Source organism: Podarcis pityusensis (assembly GCF_964106645.2).
Source record: "Podarcis pityusensis genome assembly, chromosome: 8".
In the NCBI taxonomy this organism is placed as follows: Eukaryota; Metazoa; Chordata; class Lepidosauria; order Squamata; family Lacertidae; genus Podarcis; species Podarcis pityusensis.
The window spans coordinates 60,187,825-60,207,459 of record NC_138033.1 but is presented as its reverse complement, the minus strand read 5'-3'; the positions used below and the strand labels follow the sequence as shown (position 1 = coordinate 60,207,459).

The window sequence follows — 19,635 nt, the reverse complement described above, 5'->3', positions numbered from 1 at the left end:
AGGTAGAAATTCTGCATTATGCATGATTTATTTTCCTATCTAGTTAGTAGCATTGTCTGCCGACCTTGTGCTTCTAGGACATTGGACTCGATTTGGGTCCACACATAAATGCCAGTGTTCATTCCCCCGAAAGTTATTAATGTCAGATATGAAATGAGATTTTTGATTTCACCTGCTTACTAAACCACAAAAGCTGTTTTGAATGAGGCAGGCTTAAAAACACAGAAATCTGAAAATGATCAATTGCTATATCTGATAGCATGCAACTATGTTCATTAGATGTAATTTAGCAGGAGAGAGAATGGCAATACTTTTATAACAAGCCTGGGTCAAAAAATGGCTGTTAATTAAACAAGTCATGAAAAATGGGCATTGTGCATAAAATGTCCACCAGATATCCCACTTTATGATGATAGAAACCTGACCTGACAGAATGCCAAGTGGTGTGATTTATTTTTTTGAACTAAATGTTAAATTGGAAAAGCTTCCCAATAATTTAATATTTTATGGTAAGAGATGAGCTAACATATACATACATATACCAAAGTTCCACACCAGCTCTAATGTGCATCTGGCGTTTCTGCATTAGTAAATGGGACAAGTGTGAAGACCTCTCCCCCACACTGAAGTGGACAGGGAAATCCTCAGGAAAGAGCTTGAATCATTGACTGAATGGATGCCTGTAGAAGCAGAACAACAGGCTAAAGGATAGATCTGGATCTAGCCACTGTTACATGTTTCTCACTCTTATCCAGGTTAGAATACTTCAATGTCCTTTGCATGGGGCTGCCTTGAAAGACTGTTCGGAAATTTCAGCTGGTAAATAACCCAACAGCCTGTGCGTCGACAGGTGCTGTTCACTATTTTGATCACACAAACACCAATGTGACATCATCATCTTTCCTTGACTGCTGATCCATTGACTGATTTTCCAGAGGAAGTATGCCACCACCAGAGAGGATGAGGCAGGTTTGCAAAAAAAGCGAGGACAGAAACCTTGCATATGCTAATTTATATGCATACACATCTAGAAACAATCCCTATAATTTACATAGAAATGCAATACTTCTCACCATAGTGGGAAAGACTGTGACCAGGAGACTTCGTCATTCTGCTGCCCAGGTACAAAGTACTGATGGTCCACTTTAAGGCCCTGTTCTCTCTTCTTAAGATTTTTGTTTGTTTGTTTGTTTGTAAACCACATTTGAATCAGACAGTCCTTCAAACAGGGAACTTCTTCAAACAAAGGATGGTCCTCTGACAGCCCTTCAATTAGAGGATTGCCATATATAAAACAGGACACATAGCCATCAGGGAGACACTTGGTAATTATTAATATATTTAGAGATCAGGCCTTTCTGACCATCATTTGGGCTCCATCTTCCCTGTTGCCCTGGGAACTGCCTTGCACAGGGTGGCCCAGTGAGCTTCATAGCTTCCAAAAATGACTCAAAAGTTAGGAGAAAAGAATTAGAGCAAAAGAGTCAGAACAATGTAACCAAAAAACTTTGTAACCCTCAGCCCATTGCTATATGCATCCCATGGACCAGTGTTATCCAATTAAATTATGAGGAGGGTGGAGTAACCTAAATGTAACCTTTTGGTTTTCACTCCCTCTGACCCATTGGCCTATTGAGAAACATAGTCATAGGCATTATCTCAGTGTTGTTTACTTTTAAAAAAATGCTTTTAAACTGTGAGTTATTTCTAGACCAAATGTATCCAGCTTTGCCTTCTATCCATTGAGTTGCATTAAAGAGCCATCTGCTATCAGAATTTTTTGCATCCATGAAGGTACTTACCGACCACAATAATAATAAAGCAGAATGGTTTAGGTAAAAGAGGCTGAGAATTAGCTCTACATGCTCTGACTTTTAGCTCTTAAAAAGACTTTTTCGTCAATAGCATTTCGTAGGCATGTATTAGAGGGGAGGAATCTTAGCTACACAACTGCTGTTCAAATCAGTGGGAGTCAGGCAACCAAAAACGAATGCAGTGCTTTAAAGGAAAAAAACCGATACTTATTGCTCACATACAGTGGACACTTTTCAGACCTAAATATCTTACCCATTCTTACTGTTGTTTAGTTCCCACAGGAGGATCATTAGTTACTTTTATGGCTTTAATCACTTGCCAAATTTGACATTTCAAAACCAGGTCCCTTTCCTACCTCTGGCATTTTAAAAATGGGGGGGGGGGGCAACACTGAAGATGGAAACCAAAAAAGTAAGCACCAACCTTCCCAATCCTCCAGATATTTTGGACCATCACTCTTGCTATCCTGACCCATTCCAATCAAGGTTTAGCTATGGATGGATGACCTTTATCGAGAGACGGACAACCCTGTTATTCCCACTGGATCTTGAAGCAGCTTTTGATGACATTGACCATACTATGCTACTCAACTAGCTCTGTGAGATGGGTATGGGGGGCACTGCTTTACAGTGGTTCCAGTCCTAGCTCCAGGGTCAGTTTCAGAGAACAGCATTGGGTGATTATTTCTCAGCCACCTGTAATTTGTGATGCAGAGTGCCATCCTGTCCCAAATGATATTCAACATATATATGAAGTCATTAGGAGTGGTCAGGGGTGAGGCATCATTAAAGGTAAAAGGTAAAGGTACCCCTGCCCGTACGGGCCAGTCTTGACAGACTCTAGGGTTGTCCGCTCATCTCACTCTATAGGCCGGGAGCCAGCGCTGTCCGCAGACACTTCTGGGTCACATGGCCAGGGTGACAAGCTGCATCTGGCGAGCCAGTGCAGCACACGGAACGCCGTTTACCTTCCCGCTGGTAAGCGGTCCCTATTTATCTACTTGCACCCGGGGGTGCTTTCGAACTGCTGGGTTGGCAGGCGCTGGAACCGAATGACGGGAGCGCACCCCGCCGCGGGGATTCGAACCGCCGACCATGCGATCGGCAAGTCCTAGGCGCTGAGGTTTTACCCACAGCGCCACCCGCATCCTACGAGGCATCATTAGTACACCAATATTATCCAACTCTGTTTTTCTGTGACATCTGAATCAAGAGTAGCTGTACAAACCCTGGACCGGTACCTGGACTCATTGGTGGTATTAGAGTCTGAATCCTGGTAAGAGAAGATAGGTGGGTGGGTGGTTCCCAAGACCAGATAACTGGTCAACTGCCTACGTTGGAGAGGGTCATACTGCTCTTTGTACATGCCATATAACACTTCTGTCATCTTCAAACTTGGCTAAAAGAACTCACTTTGCTTTTTTCTTAAAAAATGGCACGCCATTGTATAACATGAGGGGCTCTTAGGTAAATCTGAGAGTGTATATTGAGAACGCTGTCCAAAAGTGTAAAATGTAGAAGCTTTTGATTGTATGCCTTCAAGGGGTGGGGGGACACATTGGAAAGTCTATTTCAAGACTTTTAAGACAAGGTGAGTCAATAAATAAAAATGAATAAATGAAAATATAGCAGTCCCAGAATCTTCATTTTACTCTGGTGCTTTCCATATTACTTGGCTAGCAAGATCCAGGGAAACTGAGGGAGCAGGGGACCTAACCCTGCAGCAAGTGTGAAACTGGGGTGTGCTTGGTCTTGACCAGTTCCTGGAGCAGAGTCCGCTGGGAGCCTCTCTAAGTCACCCTGAGCTTTTTCAAAGGAGAGAAGGATATAAGTAAAACAGACAAACTGTGCTATCTAGGTTGCTAGTTAAAACTGGGTAGGATTTAGTCTATGCCTACATAATACCGATCTCCCTAATGCCATGCTGTACTTTTCACGAGAGGCTGTTTTTTAGGCTCCCTCAGGATTCTAAATTTAGGGCTACTAACGCTTGCTGAGTTCATTATTCCCACACCATGCTGAATCTGGAGGGATTTTCATTAGAAGTGTTTAATAAAATATGTGGCTTCCCACCCATTATTTACATATTTTCTTATTGGTCCTGCTCTCCTTTCCATTTCCCCCTCTTCGCACTCTAGCTGAAAACAGCATCCCACTTACTTTGGAGGAGTCCACTGAATTCAAAGGTTCCGTTCTAGAAAAAGTGGGCTGTGGATTGTGGCCTCTGTGGTTTTAAATATAAAGCTACTAATAAATCCTCAAAATCCAGCAGCATAAGATACTCATTACAGGAAAACCAAAAATCTGTAGTGATGGTGTTTACATCACCACATTTTTTTATTAAAACAAGCAGCACACACAAACAAAATGGAAGAAGCGTGTTTGTTATTGGTTTTCAAATAAGCTTCCAATATGATGGTTAAAATTTGATCATAAGCTAAGGGGAAAGTTCTTTTTGCCATCTTTTTTTTATTTGGGGAGGGCAAAAGAATTGTTCATGTAAGTTTGAAATGTCTCATTGTCTAAAGAAAGGCAATTCATTGTTCACTTTCTGAGACACAAAGGTGCCATTGTCCTCAATCTTATTCTGTCACACCAGAATATCCTACTGTTCATTTTTTAAAAAAAACCAACAACATAAATGACAACAAAAAAATCAGCTACTCTATAATCATGGATCTTTATGCTTAGCCAAATTCCTTTTTCAACTATATTAGCTTCTTGATTCCCATTACCATCTGAATAGTCCTGAAACAAAATGGCTTGTTTGCATGACCAGGAATACCCAAGATTGTTTCAAAAGCAGTTGGCTCCAGTTTATTATCCCTGTCTACAAGGAATTACAGTTGCTTCAGCCACAGATGAGCATTTGTCTTGGGACATTTTCAGGTCACTGTTTTCACAGAAGGTAATTGGGGGTACGGATCAGAATACTATGGACCAGTGATAACAGCTCAGGTAGAGGAGAAAGATTAAATAATTGCTCATCTCTGAATTTAAATATGTAGAGTTAACTCCCTAGATTTATGAGTTCTTTAAATTTCCTTCTCCTACAAACAGCCTATAGTTCACCTTTAAACACATAATAAAGCTGATGACCAAAGTGAGCTCAAGGCTTGTTGTGGCAAGAAAAATTAATATGTAAAGTGTCCAACCTCTCGTTCTTTATTCTGCTTAATCATCATGAACAACACCACCAGTATTATTATTTTAAAAAAAAACCACATCTGCACATGAAATACCAGTTTTACCTAAGCACTGGCAGTACATAGTCTATATCCTATAACCCCATGTCATGGAGTGTTCCCACTGTCCATTCTTTTGCAAATCATTTTATGTAAGACTTGAATCTTTTATTTGAGGATGTTTATGAGGGATTTGCCAGTGAACGCAATAATTGCATATTTAAATATTTAGGACAAATGACAGGATCTGATTTTATTTTATTAAGTTCTTCATATCCTATGACTATGGGAGAAAAGAGAAAAGAGCTAATTGTTGTGCAGACAAAAGGCAGACTGGTTTCCACCCTTGGTATCTCCAGACATAATATCTGAAGCAAAGGGGCTAAGCATGAGAGCTGAAAGAGTCACAACCAGTAAGGCTCAATGATACTGGTCTATAGGGACTATTATGAAGCTGCCTAGCGTGCAAATCTCAGAGGGACGCAGTACTGACCTTGGAGGGACACAGTTTTATACAGATTATTTTTCATTGTATCTTATACATTTCTGATAATATTTCGCTTTTATTTTATATTTTGAAAAAAATATCATTTTTGAAGTAATTCATATATTAGAATTGGGGGTTTTTATGTAAGAGTGAGACTGGAGTGAGATTGGAGGTTATGTAATATACATAAAAAGTGAAAATGCACTTTATTTTAAATCTTATAGCCGCATCTTAATCTTATGTAGAAAATATATTCATTTTAGTGGTGAGCTGTGGCTGATAAAAAAAAATGACCATCTGGAGTTCAATACTGCAAACGAAAAGCAAAAAAAGCAAAGGAGCAAGCGAAGCAAGAAGGGTTCTTCCTGAAATACCTTTCTACACAGAAAGCAACAGAATAGCATGAATATGACTATACTGTTGTTGAAACTAGCACTGAAGAAGCTGAATGAGGCGCTCCTACTATATATGATATAAAAGCTAAGACAAAAGTTTCACAAAGCCAAGAAGTTTCTGAAAAACACACAGACAAAAAAGAGGATGCCAAGAAAAGTGAGATTACTGCAGTCTGCAAACAAGGATGGTACTGTGCCTGACTTGAATTACCCTGCTAGCTGGCCTAACTATCGCAGTGACAAATCGTGACATCTTATAATACAACTGCATTTCTGTGCACTGCTCTGGTTCACCAGAAGCGGCTTAGTCATGCTGGCCACATGACCTGCAAGCTGTCTACGGACAAATGCCAACTCCCTCGGCCAGTAAAGTGAGATGAGCGCCGCAACCCCAGAGTCGTCCCGACTGGGCTTAACAGTCAGGGGTCCCTTTACCTTTATAATACAACATGGACCACAGCAAGTTGTCTCACATGATTTTCCCAAAGACTAAAAAACCCAAAAGACTTTCTTCTGTATATGATTATCATTACTTATTAAATTTGCATACTACCCTTCATCCAAAGATCACAGGGTAGTTCACAACATAAAAATATAAAATGAGAACATAAAACAGGTAATAAAACAAAAACAAACAAATAGTCCCCCCAAAATGCATTTAAAAGGCCATAGAATGTAAATCAACTGACCTAGTTACAGAAAAATGGTTTTCACCTGGTGCCTAAAGATATGTAATGAAGGTGCCCAGCGAACCAACAAAGAAAAGACCCATTCTCATATTGCCACCTTCTGGACCTCTTGTGGAGGAGGCAAATGAGGAAGAACTTCAGATGATGATTGCAGGGTCCAGGTTGGTTCCATAAGTGGAGAGGTGAAGAAATGTGTCATCAATGGTTGATATATTCAAGCTCAAAATACGTGGGTTGGGGGTTTTTTTGTTTGTTTGTTTTTGCTGCAAGTTGTTCAACAACAACTAAAAGCTGCATCAACACAGGTTCAAAGAAACAGGTTCAAAGGAGTGGGAGAACATTGGAGCAATGCTGTCTTCACAGGAGGCGAATACTGACCATTTAGAAAACTATCAGATTTGGGAGAAACTTGAATTGTGCTTATCTAAAGGAAAAACAATTGATGGTATTAACCAGCAGAAAATTAGGCAAGAAGAACAATATTAGTGACAAATCTTGGAATGCTTGATTGCTTTGCTCAGAGTTCTTGGCACGCAAAACTTGGCATTCTGTGTTACAACTCAAAAGTTGTACAATGCTAGCAATGGATTCGTTTTTCAGTTTGTAGAATATCTAGCCCTTTTTGACCATATAATGAATGAACATTTGCGCAGATCAAGAAACAATGGCTCACTTCCTAGGAAAAGATATCCAAAACGAGCTTATACAGCTTCTAACAGGTGCTACAAAGCAGGAAGTTTTAAAGGAGACTAGGTGCCTTTATGACAGAAACTCTTCTTGGACTGCTTGAGCAGTTGGGATTACCAATTGAGAATCTGTGTGACCATGGCTATGATAATTATCTTATTTATTCACTCTTTGTCCTCCCAAACCCTGAAGTCTTATTTCTTACGTCCCTCCCAAAACCAACCCACCGGGTCATGTTTTCTTCCTTGCGTCAAATAAGCTTCTTTTTGCTGCCACTTTAAGAATGTAAGAGGGAGCTTGTTTTTAAAGGACAGGTCAAGTACAAATCAAATCTGTACTCCAGCTGCCTGCAGTTTTACTCATCTGAGTAAACTGCTCTTGAAAGCAATACGCCTTGTCATTGCTGTTGGGACAAATTACACTGGCCTTAGATTCTGATGCCTTTGTTTGAACACTTTGTGACTTTCAGCTCGTTCTGGGTGATGGTGCAGGCACAGCAAGTTGCGCAAACCAAGCTCCCCATTTTTACACAGATCAGTTAAAACTAGATGAATTAGATGGCAGCAAGAAAAATGTGTGTAAATAAAATAAATGCTTGGTTACATGGACGATTTCACAACCAGCATGCTACATTTTTTCCTTTTTTAAAAAACATTAGATTACCGCTAAAATGGTTCCAATTCAAGATCAGGAAAGATAAACACTTTTTTGATTAAAAATAAAGCGGTAGAGTAATTTGATTATAGTTAGAATCAGATACTACATTCTGGAGGAGAACAATGTCTTTGAAACTATACAACTCACCGGCTGCATAACTGTGATTTGCACATTTAAAATGATAAATTTAAGGCTATCAATAGTAAATCAATTGCAGGTAGAGCAGATAAAACTGGAATAATTCATCATATTGCTATATTGAAAACACAAAGAGGACAGAGAAATAATGGAAGGTTTTGACTTTAATTTCAAATCTGGTTTTAGGTTTTTCAAGGACAATCCTTTCTGCAAAAGTTTAACATATACGTAAAAATAATCCATCAGCACATCTGATCCAAATATACTAATGATTTTTATTGGTCAGATCTTGAAAGCAAGGTTTATTTTAATAGAGTATGCATTAATTAACCCAACATGTACTATCTTTCAGCATATCTGGCCAAGTACTTTCATTTACACATGTTTATTGTGAAATGTTTGCATTCCCAACATTTGAAGCCCACACACAGATTATTTCATTCTTTTAGAGCACTTTGCAAAAGTTAAAAGAAGTTATTGTTTTTGATTAATACGTCTTTTGGAAAAAAATGTTCCAAAGACCAGATGCTTAGAAGAAACACATTCTTCATTAAAACATCTGAGCTGCATTCATATGAAAATGAAGACCTTAAGCAGAAGTTAAACAGGGCTGACTTTTGATCACTAGGTATTCCACAGAGCATGAACTTTGTCCACTGTTGCACACAATTCACATAAGATTTTTTTTTTAAAAAAAAAAACAAAACCATTTTAGCAACTGATTTCATTGTATCATTTTGCATGTATACCCACAGTAGATTCACAGATATGTGGAGTGGTGTGTTACAGATGGGAGTTCTAAAGCTGTGGTTGTCATCTTTTGATTAAGAAAAGGAAATGATTTCACTAAAAAGACATTCTCTCTTGTGTTGTTTTGTTTTAACTTAGTTTGTACTTTCCACCAAACTGGACATATTTATTGAGTCTCATAAGTTACTTCACGGTTACCAACATCACTGTAATCTCAACAAACTATCTTTTTTCTTGCCAATTATCTAAATATCATAACTATAAAATATCTTAAAACATTCTCTGTAGTGTAAACATCTTAGCTACAAACTCTTAAGTGTAAACAGTATGATGCATCAGAATGATGTTAAGCGATGTTATAAAAACTGCTCTTAAAAACTAAACAAAAATGTTAAGCTTCCATCTGGTTTATGATTTTTCCACTGCAGAACTGCTGCTGTGTGCCAGTTTACTGAACCATGGCTTGCTAAAGAGATTGCTGGGGTCACAGAGAGAGAGAAAACAAAGAGGAGGACTTTAATGCTTGAGTTTTTCTCCTTTTCTCTTGTGTCACCCTGATACATCTCAGAAGGAATTAAGGGTACAACACAGCATATATTACATTTTAATAGTTTCAGGTTGACTGTTGAAAGCATAAGCCTTTGCACAAAGGTGTCATTTAAGTAATTGTGGTCAGCTCCTTTGTGGCAGTATACCTGTGTTGCCATAACCAAACCAAAACTACTTTGTGCTGTATGTACAGGGTTAAAAATAGACAGTAAACTGAAGGTGGGGAGGGGAGGAGAGGGTAGTAACAACTCCCAGGCTCACTTTGAAAGCCCTTATTTGAGTCGAAGGGAATATTAATATAGAAATCCTGAGGAGTTTTCCACTGATCCCAAAGACTAAGGGAATCCACATAGCGTATTAAACTTTTCTACAGGGAGTTGTTAGAAGCAAATGTGATGCTTAAATAGTTTCAGGCAGAGAAATTGATTATCTAATGGCCCGATCCTAAGGCTTGCTGTGCTAGGGAATAAATCCATAGGTTGGAAGGGGCTGGCTGCTGTGCCTGTGCAGAATCACAGACCATGACACTGTTTCAGCGACATTACTCAGCATGGCAGGCTACTATGCCAGTGCAAACATTTAGGACTGGTTTGCCAAGCAAGTATGTTGCAACTGTAGGGCTATAAGGAGCTCCAATTTCAAACCTGGGACTCTAGAAGCTGGACCCAGCCACCTGACTTTCTGCACCGCTGTCAGGAGAGAGCATTGCTGAGCAGTTCTCTGTTGCCCCACTGCAGGTGGTCAAAAAGCTACAACACCAACAGGAGTCAGGTGATGCAAGGGACCAATGGGGTTCCTCATGGCCCTTTAAAGCCTGTTGGTTTGCCTCCGGGTCTCCTGGCAGTGGAGACATGAGGATACTTGAGCCGTACTTCTCAGTTCCAAAGTAGTCACATTAACTTAGGGCCTCTTCACTAACTTTGAAGAAGGTCAGAGTGAATTATGGAAAAGAAGCATTCTCCATACCCCATAAGATAATGGCCATGTCCGGACATAAACAATGGCTAGCCATGCAGGAGTGAGCATCCATAGAATCCATTTCAATTCTCCCCACTCTTCCTGGATCCTGATGGCTCATGCCGAGAGGAAAACAAACATGATCCCCAGCTTAACATGACATCTGAAATGGGTTTGTGGTTTGCTTTGCTCCCAACAAACCACAAAATATAGCCAAGGTTTGTTCTTGATTCACTGACACTGGTTTTATGGGGCAAAATACACTATGATCTCTGGCATGAACCTATCACTAAGTCAGGAACCATGGTTAGGTTTAGCATGAGCTGAAAGGTGCTGCGAGGAGCAAGGAGGTGGGAGCAGGTACCATTTCATTTGTGCATGGAAAGGCATTGTTTGTACTTCCCTATGGGATATGAACACAGTCTATGTAATCTCTAAAACCCTTTTCATATGTTACACTGGATTTGGAAAGAGAATTGTGTGCAGAAGTCTGCTCCCCCTCCATGTATTCTATAGACTGACTGATTAAAATATACAGGTACATCACTGTAAACATATAGAGCTCATCAATCTAGCAAGTATATCCATGTGCTTGCTTATGCCTTCAAAACTGTACCATGATGACTTTTCATTAAAACCAGGACTTCCACTGCCTCCAGTGTAAGCAATTCATGTATCAGACACTCTCATTCTCTCTCACACCCACCCTACATCTTACTTAATGCGTGCCATTTCATTTCCAGATGCTCCTCACTGCAACTTACTTGGAAGTGGGGACTAGTTTGTTTCAATATCAAGCTCATAATAATGGAGTGGTTTTCACAGGGTTTCCTCCAGATTTCATGTACCACAAAATGTGCATCCATTGTGTACCAAAAGAAGAGTTTATGTGGTAGAATCTTCTTATGTCATAAGACCTGTCTGGCCTCAAAATTATTTTTTTGTCTTCCAAGAGGAAGAGGAAGGATACTGCTTTCATGGATCACATTTTTTCCTGTTTGCAGTCTTTTAAAAGGCAGCATCTGCATAAGAAAGCTTGTTTTGTTCTCTTTTAACCAAGCAGAGGAATCATTGTACTTATGGAAATATTTATTTCTATTTACACTTTTCCAAACTCAGAATTAATGTGGGCCCCCATCAACCTAATAGGCTAAGAACACATCAGACTACACTAGTGAAACACAGTGCAATATTGTCTTACCTGGAACATATAGAAAGTTGTGGTCTTAGTAGTCTGTACACATGATCAGGAGGAAAGATGTGATCTATGAAAATCCTGGTTCAGACAAGAACTTAAAGCAGGTTGCTTAATCACTCTGCCTCAGTTTTCCCATCTGTGAAAACAGGAAATTAATGAAGTAGAATAAGCCATAAAAACAGAGGCGGCAACTGTTGCTCACTTAAGAACCTGATAACAGGTCCACTGTGATGGTAACTGTTTTCTGATCATATGATATGACTTTCCATACTTTCAAATGAAACTAGGGCTTTTTATGACAATGAACACTGTACACATCAAAAGAAACATTTGCCTCGGATCCTTGTTTTGGTCCATCACCATCAGGTCTGTACAGCATAAGGCCAGGGGGTGGGGGTGGGCTATGACAGTCCCACCCTGCAACTATCTGCAGTCCCAAACACCTACTAGTTGTAGCTTTCCCCCACCATTTTGTGAAAACATCTGCAACCTGCACAAGCCAGTCAAAACAGCTGAATAGGAAGCATTAGGACCCCCTCCACAAAATACATTTAAAGCAGTATTGTGCCACTTTAAACAGGCACGGCTTCCCTCAAAGAATCCTGGGAAGTGTAGTTGGTTAAGGTTGCTGACAGCTGTTAGAGAACTCTAGGAATTGTACCTCTGTGAGAGAAGAAGGGAACTTTCCTAACAACTCACAGCAGCTTTAACAGATTATGGCTCCTGGGATTATTTGGGATTACTGTTTAAAGTGGCATGATACTGCTTTAAATAAGTATAGTGTAGATGGGGCCTAGGTTAGAAATATTATCCACTATCGATATACTGGGATGCCATCCTAGAATTATTTAAAAGGCAAAAATGGCCCTGCTTTACATTTGCAATTGATTAAATATTATTCACACCCACACCCGTCACTGCTAATGCGGAAAATGCAGGATCAAACACACCATGAGAAGTTTTGCCACATTACCTCTACTAAAGTCAGTTTACATTATTTCAATGTTGCCCCCCAAAATATTGTTTGTGGCCATTCCAGAACCTATTTCATGAACTGCCAAAGTACCTTTTACTAATTTGTGTAGTACACGAGCTTTCCTTTTTCATAATAGATTTTAAGGTCACATTCTTGAAGATTTGCTGAGAGCAAATTTCAAACTGTGTGTTGCATTGCAATCTGCAGTTCACAATCTTAGTTAATTATATGAGCCATCCAGTCAAGGAACAAAACAACAGCAGCAGCAACACTTGACAGAACGGATCAAAATGTGTGTGTGTGAATATGAATATACAATTGAGAATTTGTGCTGTGTTGGTTACTTCTAAGAGCTATGTGCTATTGTTTGTACCCCTAATTGGATGACTAACTGACCGACACAGCAGAAAATTTGAATTGTATACTCATGTTGTCATTCAACTTGCTCTTTGCACAATCATTGGATAGCGACGCAACACATCCAATCGGAACACAGCTCCATGCCATTCACACAGCCAATCATAGCACAATGAATTGTAACATTTCAACAAAATCAAGAAGTATTCACTGGAGAAAATCTGCAAACGACTGTGGAATGACATCCCTGTGATCTGCTTGGAGATATGTCACCAAATGAAGAAAAGCAACATTTAAAGTATTTCAGCACTACCCTAAATAGCTGATTCCTCTACATCATAATATGGAGAATGAAGCTTCTGCACCTTAATTAATAGTGCAAAAGAAGACTAGCACCTGGAAAAGGCCAGGGTTCAAATCCCTACTTGGACATGGGTGACCTTGGAAACTGGCCACTGTCTCTCAAACTAAACTACCCCACAGGGTCATTGTGGGGATTAAGCGAGGAGGGGAAAAACCATATGCACCACCAGTAGGATATAAATACAAGAAATCAATCAATAACAAAGTGGCTTGTTTGTGTACTAAGAAGGATGTGAGCTGAGGCTCATTGTGCTGGATTTGTGATTCTGTGGCTTCTTCTCTTTTCTTTTTTAAAAAATATCTCTCACAAAGCTTTGTTGGCCTCTTTCAAGACGCCTCTGGTGTGAAGCTTGACTATAACACTCCTCTGCATTAGTGCTGCCAAAGTCCCAGTTCTGGGGATGTTCTCCCACTCTGCGTAGGCTTCTAAATGTCATGGAATGTGGCTTTAAGCAAGACAGCATGTATATTCCCACGAGGAAAGTGTACAGGTGTGTTACAGCAGTGTGTGCTATGCATGGAAATCATAATCCCATACCACTAGGTAGTAGAATTGTCCTTTAATTCTCCTTTTTAAATAGCCCTGTCTCCACAAGTCATGCTTTAAAAATGCCATTTGCACAGCAATTTATGGTGTAAGCCTAACCATGTCCTCTTTGGGGGAAGTTCTATTGAATTCAGTGTGGCTAATTCCCAGCAAAGTGGGGTCCCAATTGCAACCTAAATGTTTGAGGATCTGAGCCCTTTCCACTGTGCAAAGTTATCTCATTTGATCTGGGCATTTAGTTTTCAGACTAGAACACATGCCTATCATTTATATTTCTTGCTCTGAGCTTGGGGCAAGCAAGGAAGCAGCTTTCAGTTACTTATGTCTCATCATTTTTAAGCTTTTATTATGGGTAAGGGCCTCAAGACTTGGAAGTGGCTTGGGCCTCTTTGAACATTTGAAAGGTCCTGGCTGCAGACTACCTGATGAAACTCATTCACAGACCACAGTTTGGGAATCCCTGAGCAAGTTCATAATGGTTTAGCTATTTAGGGACACACTTGGTTGGAATCAAAAACAAGCTCTTGTATTAGCCCATGATAGCCACTGCACCCTAAACTGGCAAGAGTGGAGAATTCCTCCTCCAAGTCATCGAAACTCAGAGACATGCAATAGGAGCCAAACCCCAAGGATAGCAAACTTTGAAGAACCTAATCTCCTTATTCCAATAACCAAAATCTATCTATCGTGTCACATGTGTCCAAAGTCATTGGGTTGAGAACAAAATGTAGTTAGTACAAATAAAAAGCCTAGGAAAACCGTAAGCTCAAAGTGATGAACAAAAAACCCCCCACTTTTTGAAATGACACCAGCTAAATGGCCGCAGGACAGAGACAAACAAAGTTCTGCAAGCTGTACACCCAGAAAACAAAGGCTTCCTATTTCGGTTGCAAATAATTAGGCATAAATCTGGCTGGGTACTCCTCTTTCTTTAATCGCTAATAAAGTTTGAGCAAAGCTATTTTTTGCAGTGTTCCTTTCTGTATCACTATTGTCAGCTTCAAATCTCAAACGCAATTGGAGTTATAATTACATTTTAAAAAATAGCATTAAAATGACATTAAGGGCTGTAATTGGAACTTCTTGTCCTTATGCACAGAACTTCTAAGATTAGCACTGGGGATCCCACATATTTCACTTGGTCGATGCCATATTAGATAGCCAGATAACATATTGTATCTGGCTATCTAATATGTTAGAATATTTGTTTCAAGAATAGGCAACTACCTCCACTCTCTTAACTCCCCTGCTTCAACCCTTGGTTCCTACGTTAAAAAAGAAAAGGAGTATGCCTCTGGAATAACACTGGCTTTAGCATAAGCAATGCTAATGTTACATCAATATAAAGTAATAACACAAAGGGTGCACTGGGTGGAATGCAGACTATGAGAAGAGACTACTAAAAAAATTTTGGATGATGGGACCATAGGCTTTACAATCCTCCTCAAGCAGACAGCTCTAAAAACTATTTTTAAAGGTCATAAATTAGGTAGTCTCTTAAATGTAATTCAATCATCTACTTTTAAAGTAGCTAGATTCTATTAGTTGTCCCTTGCATTTTACAAAAACAGAGCTCCATTAACATTATTCACTTACAGTTTCCATCTATGAGTAGATATTCTGTTCAACCAGCTTTAAATAGATTCTTTTCCCCCCTCTCTTCTTCTGAAATTGCTATTAAGCATATTTTTACTGCAAGGGCAAAGTAGGCATAGGATTATGCCTGACTCCATGCAAAGGATAGATTTTCAGCAAGCAGAACCGCATTCCTATGAAGTAAAAATACTCGATATAAGCCGATTGTTTCTATCCTTGCTCAGTAAGGACTCTCCTCTGATCTTCAGAATTACACGCAGGTAGCCTAGTAAGGATGAACAGGACTGCTCTGTTACTGCACAATGCAACCAGTTTTCTCTCCTTTGAGAGTTTAGATTTAAAGAATTTAAAGTACAGTATTGCTTGGGAGTTCTCAGGGTGGGGGGGGTGCACATTGGCTTTGAAAAGTTATCCCATAGTCACTGGCTTCATAAAACCCCTACAAGCTGTAACCCCAGACTGCAATAAAATGTTGCTTCACCAATAGCAATCCTCAACTGGGAACTGACATCCCTAGTAGACTGAAGATAAAAATTAAAAATTAAACACTTGTCTCTGCACAGTCAAAATTCAATTGTTTCAATTTTGTTATCCCAAGGTTGGTACTCAGTGATAACAACCTCTGTCTAGATAAACAAAGAATTCCAACCATACATCATCTTCCTGTTTGCCTTAAGTCAATGGGTCAAACAATGCTGTGTGAAAGCAATTAGCACACACATGTTTTGTTATGTAACAGATACAGATGGGAGAGAAATTCAATCCAATTCACTTTTAAAGGCAAACCTACCTAATCTGTACTTTCTGAAACCATTCAAGAACCAGAATACAGCCACCCTTCAAAATGTGCACTTCTCTGAATTTTGCAAGGGAATTTGTCAGTCAAGCAGCATGTACCAAGATGCATACACAAGGTTAAAGTGTGCATAAAAATGCAATTAGTAATTAAAAACAATATGCAGAAATGCATTATATTATGGCAAACTGCTCTGCAAAAATGGGTCTATTTGGCAAAATTACATACAAAAATGTGTATATTGGGAGAAATTTACATTGGAATGCAGATAAATTTCCATGAGAACCTTTAAAAAAGAGAAAATAAAAGTGATGTGGAAATGTGGAGAACAGAACTTAAAAGTGGGGGGAAATGAGAAACTGAGAGAATCCAGTCAAGGATTGTCACAGATAAGCCTGAGCTGCATGAACAATACAAGGGGTCAAAACAGAGAATTCAACCCTCTCTCCTCTGCCATGGTCCCAACAGAATTTCCCACCCCCAGCTGCTGTTTATATCAGGAAATAAGCCTCCTTTTGTTTAAACAGCATTGGCTGCTTTTAACGAAACATGTACACATTCCCTGCATCCACACAATCCTCAGTCAAGGAATAGCCAAGGTAGCCCCCCAACCTCAGAACACATAGGCTGCAATCAGAATATTCTGGATTAGACACCAGTCTTACTGAAGAAATTGACATGGAACAGTCCAGCCAAAGGAGTTGGCGGCAATCCAATTTGAGCTTCCAAAAGACCAACTTCCACATTATACGCTTGTACTGAGTTGGCATGTGGTCTGGCTTCTTGGAATTGTGGGGACTGGGCAAAATGAAAACACAATTGTAACTGGCCCAGAAAGACACAAATTGTGAGCACTTCGGGTTCCAGTACCTGATGATATGATGGCATATTTTACCACTTATTAATTTGTACCTTAATTAAATTATTATTATTTTATGTACATGAAACACAATCATGTTCAGCTGCTCTTAAAAAATAAATAAAAAGCCTGTCTTCTCGTGGGTGGGTTGGAAAGCACTGAGTCCCCCCCCCCTTTCCATTTTGGTTCCCATTGTTTTAATTCTATATATTGCACACATGTGTTCTCACAGCGCGGCACACTTAGTTATCGGAAACATCTGGGGTACCCATGCTGTGGAGGAGGTCAGCTCTGCTTCTACTCTAACTGCCTGTCTTTATTAATTTATTAAGCTTGGATTTGCTGGTGGTACAGTCTTGGAACACTGTTGGAGGGCATAGGTTAGATTCAGTAGCAATTCTCCCCAAGAGCAAGCATAAATAGGACTGTTTGAATTATAGGGAAAGCCTCTCATTTCTTGAAGAACCACAACACAGGGAATTTTAACTGACGCAGAAATACGAGCACAAGGTTTTTGAATGGCATGAGTCCGAGTGATTTGTAAAGCGATGTGAAGTGTCTGTGTGGAGACCCCACAAGTCTGTTACTTAGAAATAAAAATGTGATCAGATATGAACCATTAAAGATGGAACAAGCTCTGACATGGACTTATATTATTCAAACACCCTTGTACCTTTCTGTTTGAATAGAATGCTAATAGTTTATTTCGACATTGCCTTCAACAGCAGAGTACTTCAGTACTGTAAAGTTTGCACAGTCCTTTCAGTAAGTTAAGTAGATGGAGTCAGTTCAGTAGATCAAGGTACTATAGTTCCTCTTCCCTTTGCATCATTGTTGTGAAGTACAGTGGTACCTCGAGTTAAGTACTTAATTAGTTACAGAGGTCCGTTCTTAACCTGAAGCACCACTTCAGCTAATGGGGCCTCCCGCTCCCGCCGCGCCACTGAAGCACGATTTCTGTTCTTATCCTGAAGCAAAGTTCTTAACCTGAAGCACTATTTCTGGGTTAGCAGAGTCTGTAACCTGAAGTGTATGTAACCCGAGGTACCACTGTACTAACTATCCCCTTGCATTTAGTAAGATGTTTCAGCAGTGCTCTTTAGCTTTAGGCCCCCAGATGGCATTGAACTACAACTCCCATAATCTCTAGGGGATGATGGGACTTTGAGTTTACTCCACTGAATATGTGAATTAGCTTCAGCTCTTTGCAAGAAGGTTACCAGTTTCTGTGCCTTAAACACTATCTATAGTACACAATGCATTAAATCACTTAAGGGGAGTGCCCTACTTCAAGAGAAAAAAATGGGAATGTTAAGTACTGTCAATAGAATAGAACCACTGCAAATGTTGAATGCTTTGAACATGGTCTTTAAAACAAAACAAAACAAAACCTAGTTTTCAGCTTAATCCTGTTGCTTTTAAAAGGTTTGAGTTTCAAGAGCCTGCCCTGGCTACAAAGACAAAGGCAGTAATGTAAAAAGTTACGCAAAGTCCCCTCTTTTGGAAACAATTTGTCTGTACATAAAAAAGAGAGAGAGATGGAATTAAGCCGTAAATACTCTAGGTATAAACACAAACAGCTTTATTGCAGGTTTTTCCAGAACTCCCAAAGACTCCCAAGACTGATTCAGGGAATAATTATGGTATGGAAACGTCATGCAATTTTTGTCACTGATCTTTTCCATGCAAAGTCAGTTTCCATGTGTATTCAATTCAAGGTTCAAAATTGAAGACTTATGTGGGGGGAGGAAAAAAATCATAAGTGAAAAATGGAAAACATTGCCATGGGGCACAGCCCAATTCCCATATGAAATGCTGATCAACTAATCATAACAGCACTAAGCAAAAAGTTATTATACAATTAGTTGCTGGTAGCCTACAAAGGGGGCCATCTATTCACTCATCAATTGAGCTGGCCCACAGGCTTCTTCATGGTCCAGAGAAGATGAGTGTTATGGCCCAAATGACATATTTAACACAAATGTAGTCCAACAGTCCCTTCAGAATATATATTTGAAAGCTTCAAATGGGCACAATTCCCCCTAATTCCCACAACTTCTATGACCCCACCCTCAGATATCAGCTTTCTGAGGACCCTATCCACCAAGACCATCTCTATCAGATGCAGTGTAGCGAACTTAAGATTTAAAGTTATATCAAATGACGTGAACACCTCAACACACACACACCCCATTTTTAATATGATGCCATAAAGTCTGAGTTCACATCTACTAAGGGTGTAGGATCTGACCCTCTGAGCCCTCATGTCTCCTGATTTGATTTAAAACAAACTAAAAACACTGTAGATTGCCCGTTGTGTGTTTATTGTATGCAACATCACAACTTAAATGTACTCTGCTGGTTTTGTTTCTGTTGAACTTGTTTCTGTTGTTGTAAAAGAACTATCAGACCACTATTCCACATGTTGCTCTTGTTGTTTTTATCATTAATAATTGATGCTATTAATAATGATTCAATTCACATCCACCCTTCCTCCCGGAGACCTGGTTTGCACCATGAAGTTTACAATCCGAGGTTTTGTTGTTGTTGTTGTTGTTCTTGCTTTAAATCAACTTTGTAGTTCCAAGAGCCAAGATCCACCAAAACCTTAAACGTCAGAAGCATTACTTTGTTC

General features: G+C 39.6%; 1 protein-coding gene across 3 annotated transcripts in view; it reads right to left on the bottom strand.

Annotated features, from left to right (window-relative positions):
* The window catches only part of ZNF536 (zinc finger protein 536), a 446,558-nt gene that overhangs the window by 308,229 nt on the left and 118,694 nt on the right, over positions 1–19,635 (bottom strand). For 2 of the 3 annotated variants that reach the window (XM_081015490.1, XM_081015492.1), the window contains exon 1: positions 11,510–11,640. The exons of the other annotated variant lie outside the window; for it this stretch is intronic. The gene's annotated coding sequence lies outside the window, so the exon portion shown is untranslated. Of the gene's footprint in view, positions 1–11,509; positions 11,641–19,635 lie in introns of those variants that run through there. 3 annotated transcript variants of the gene reach the window in all.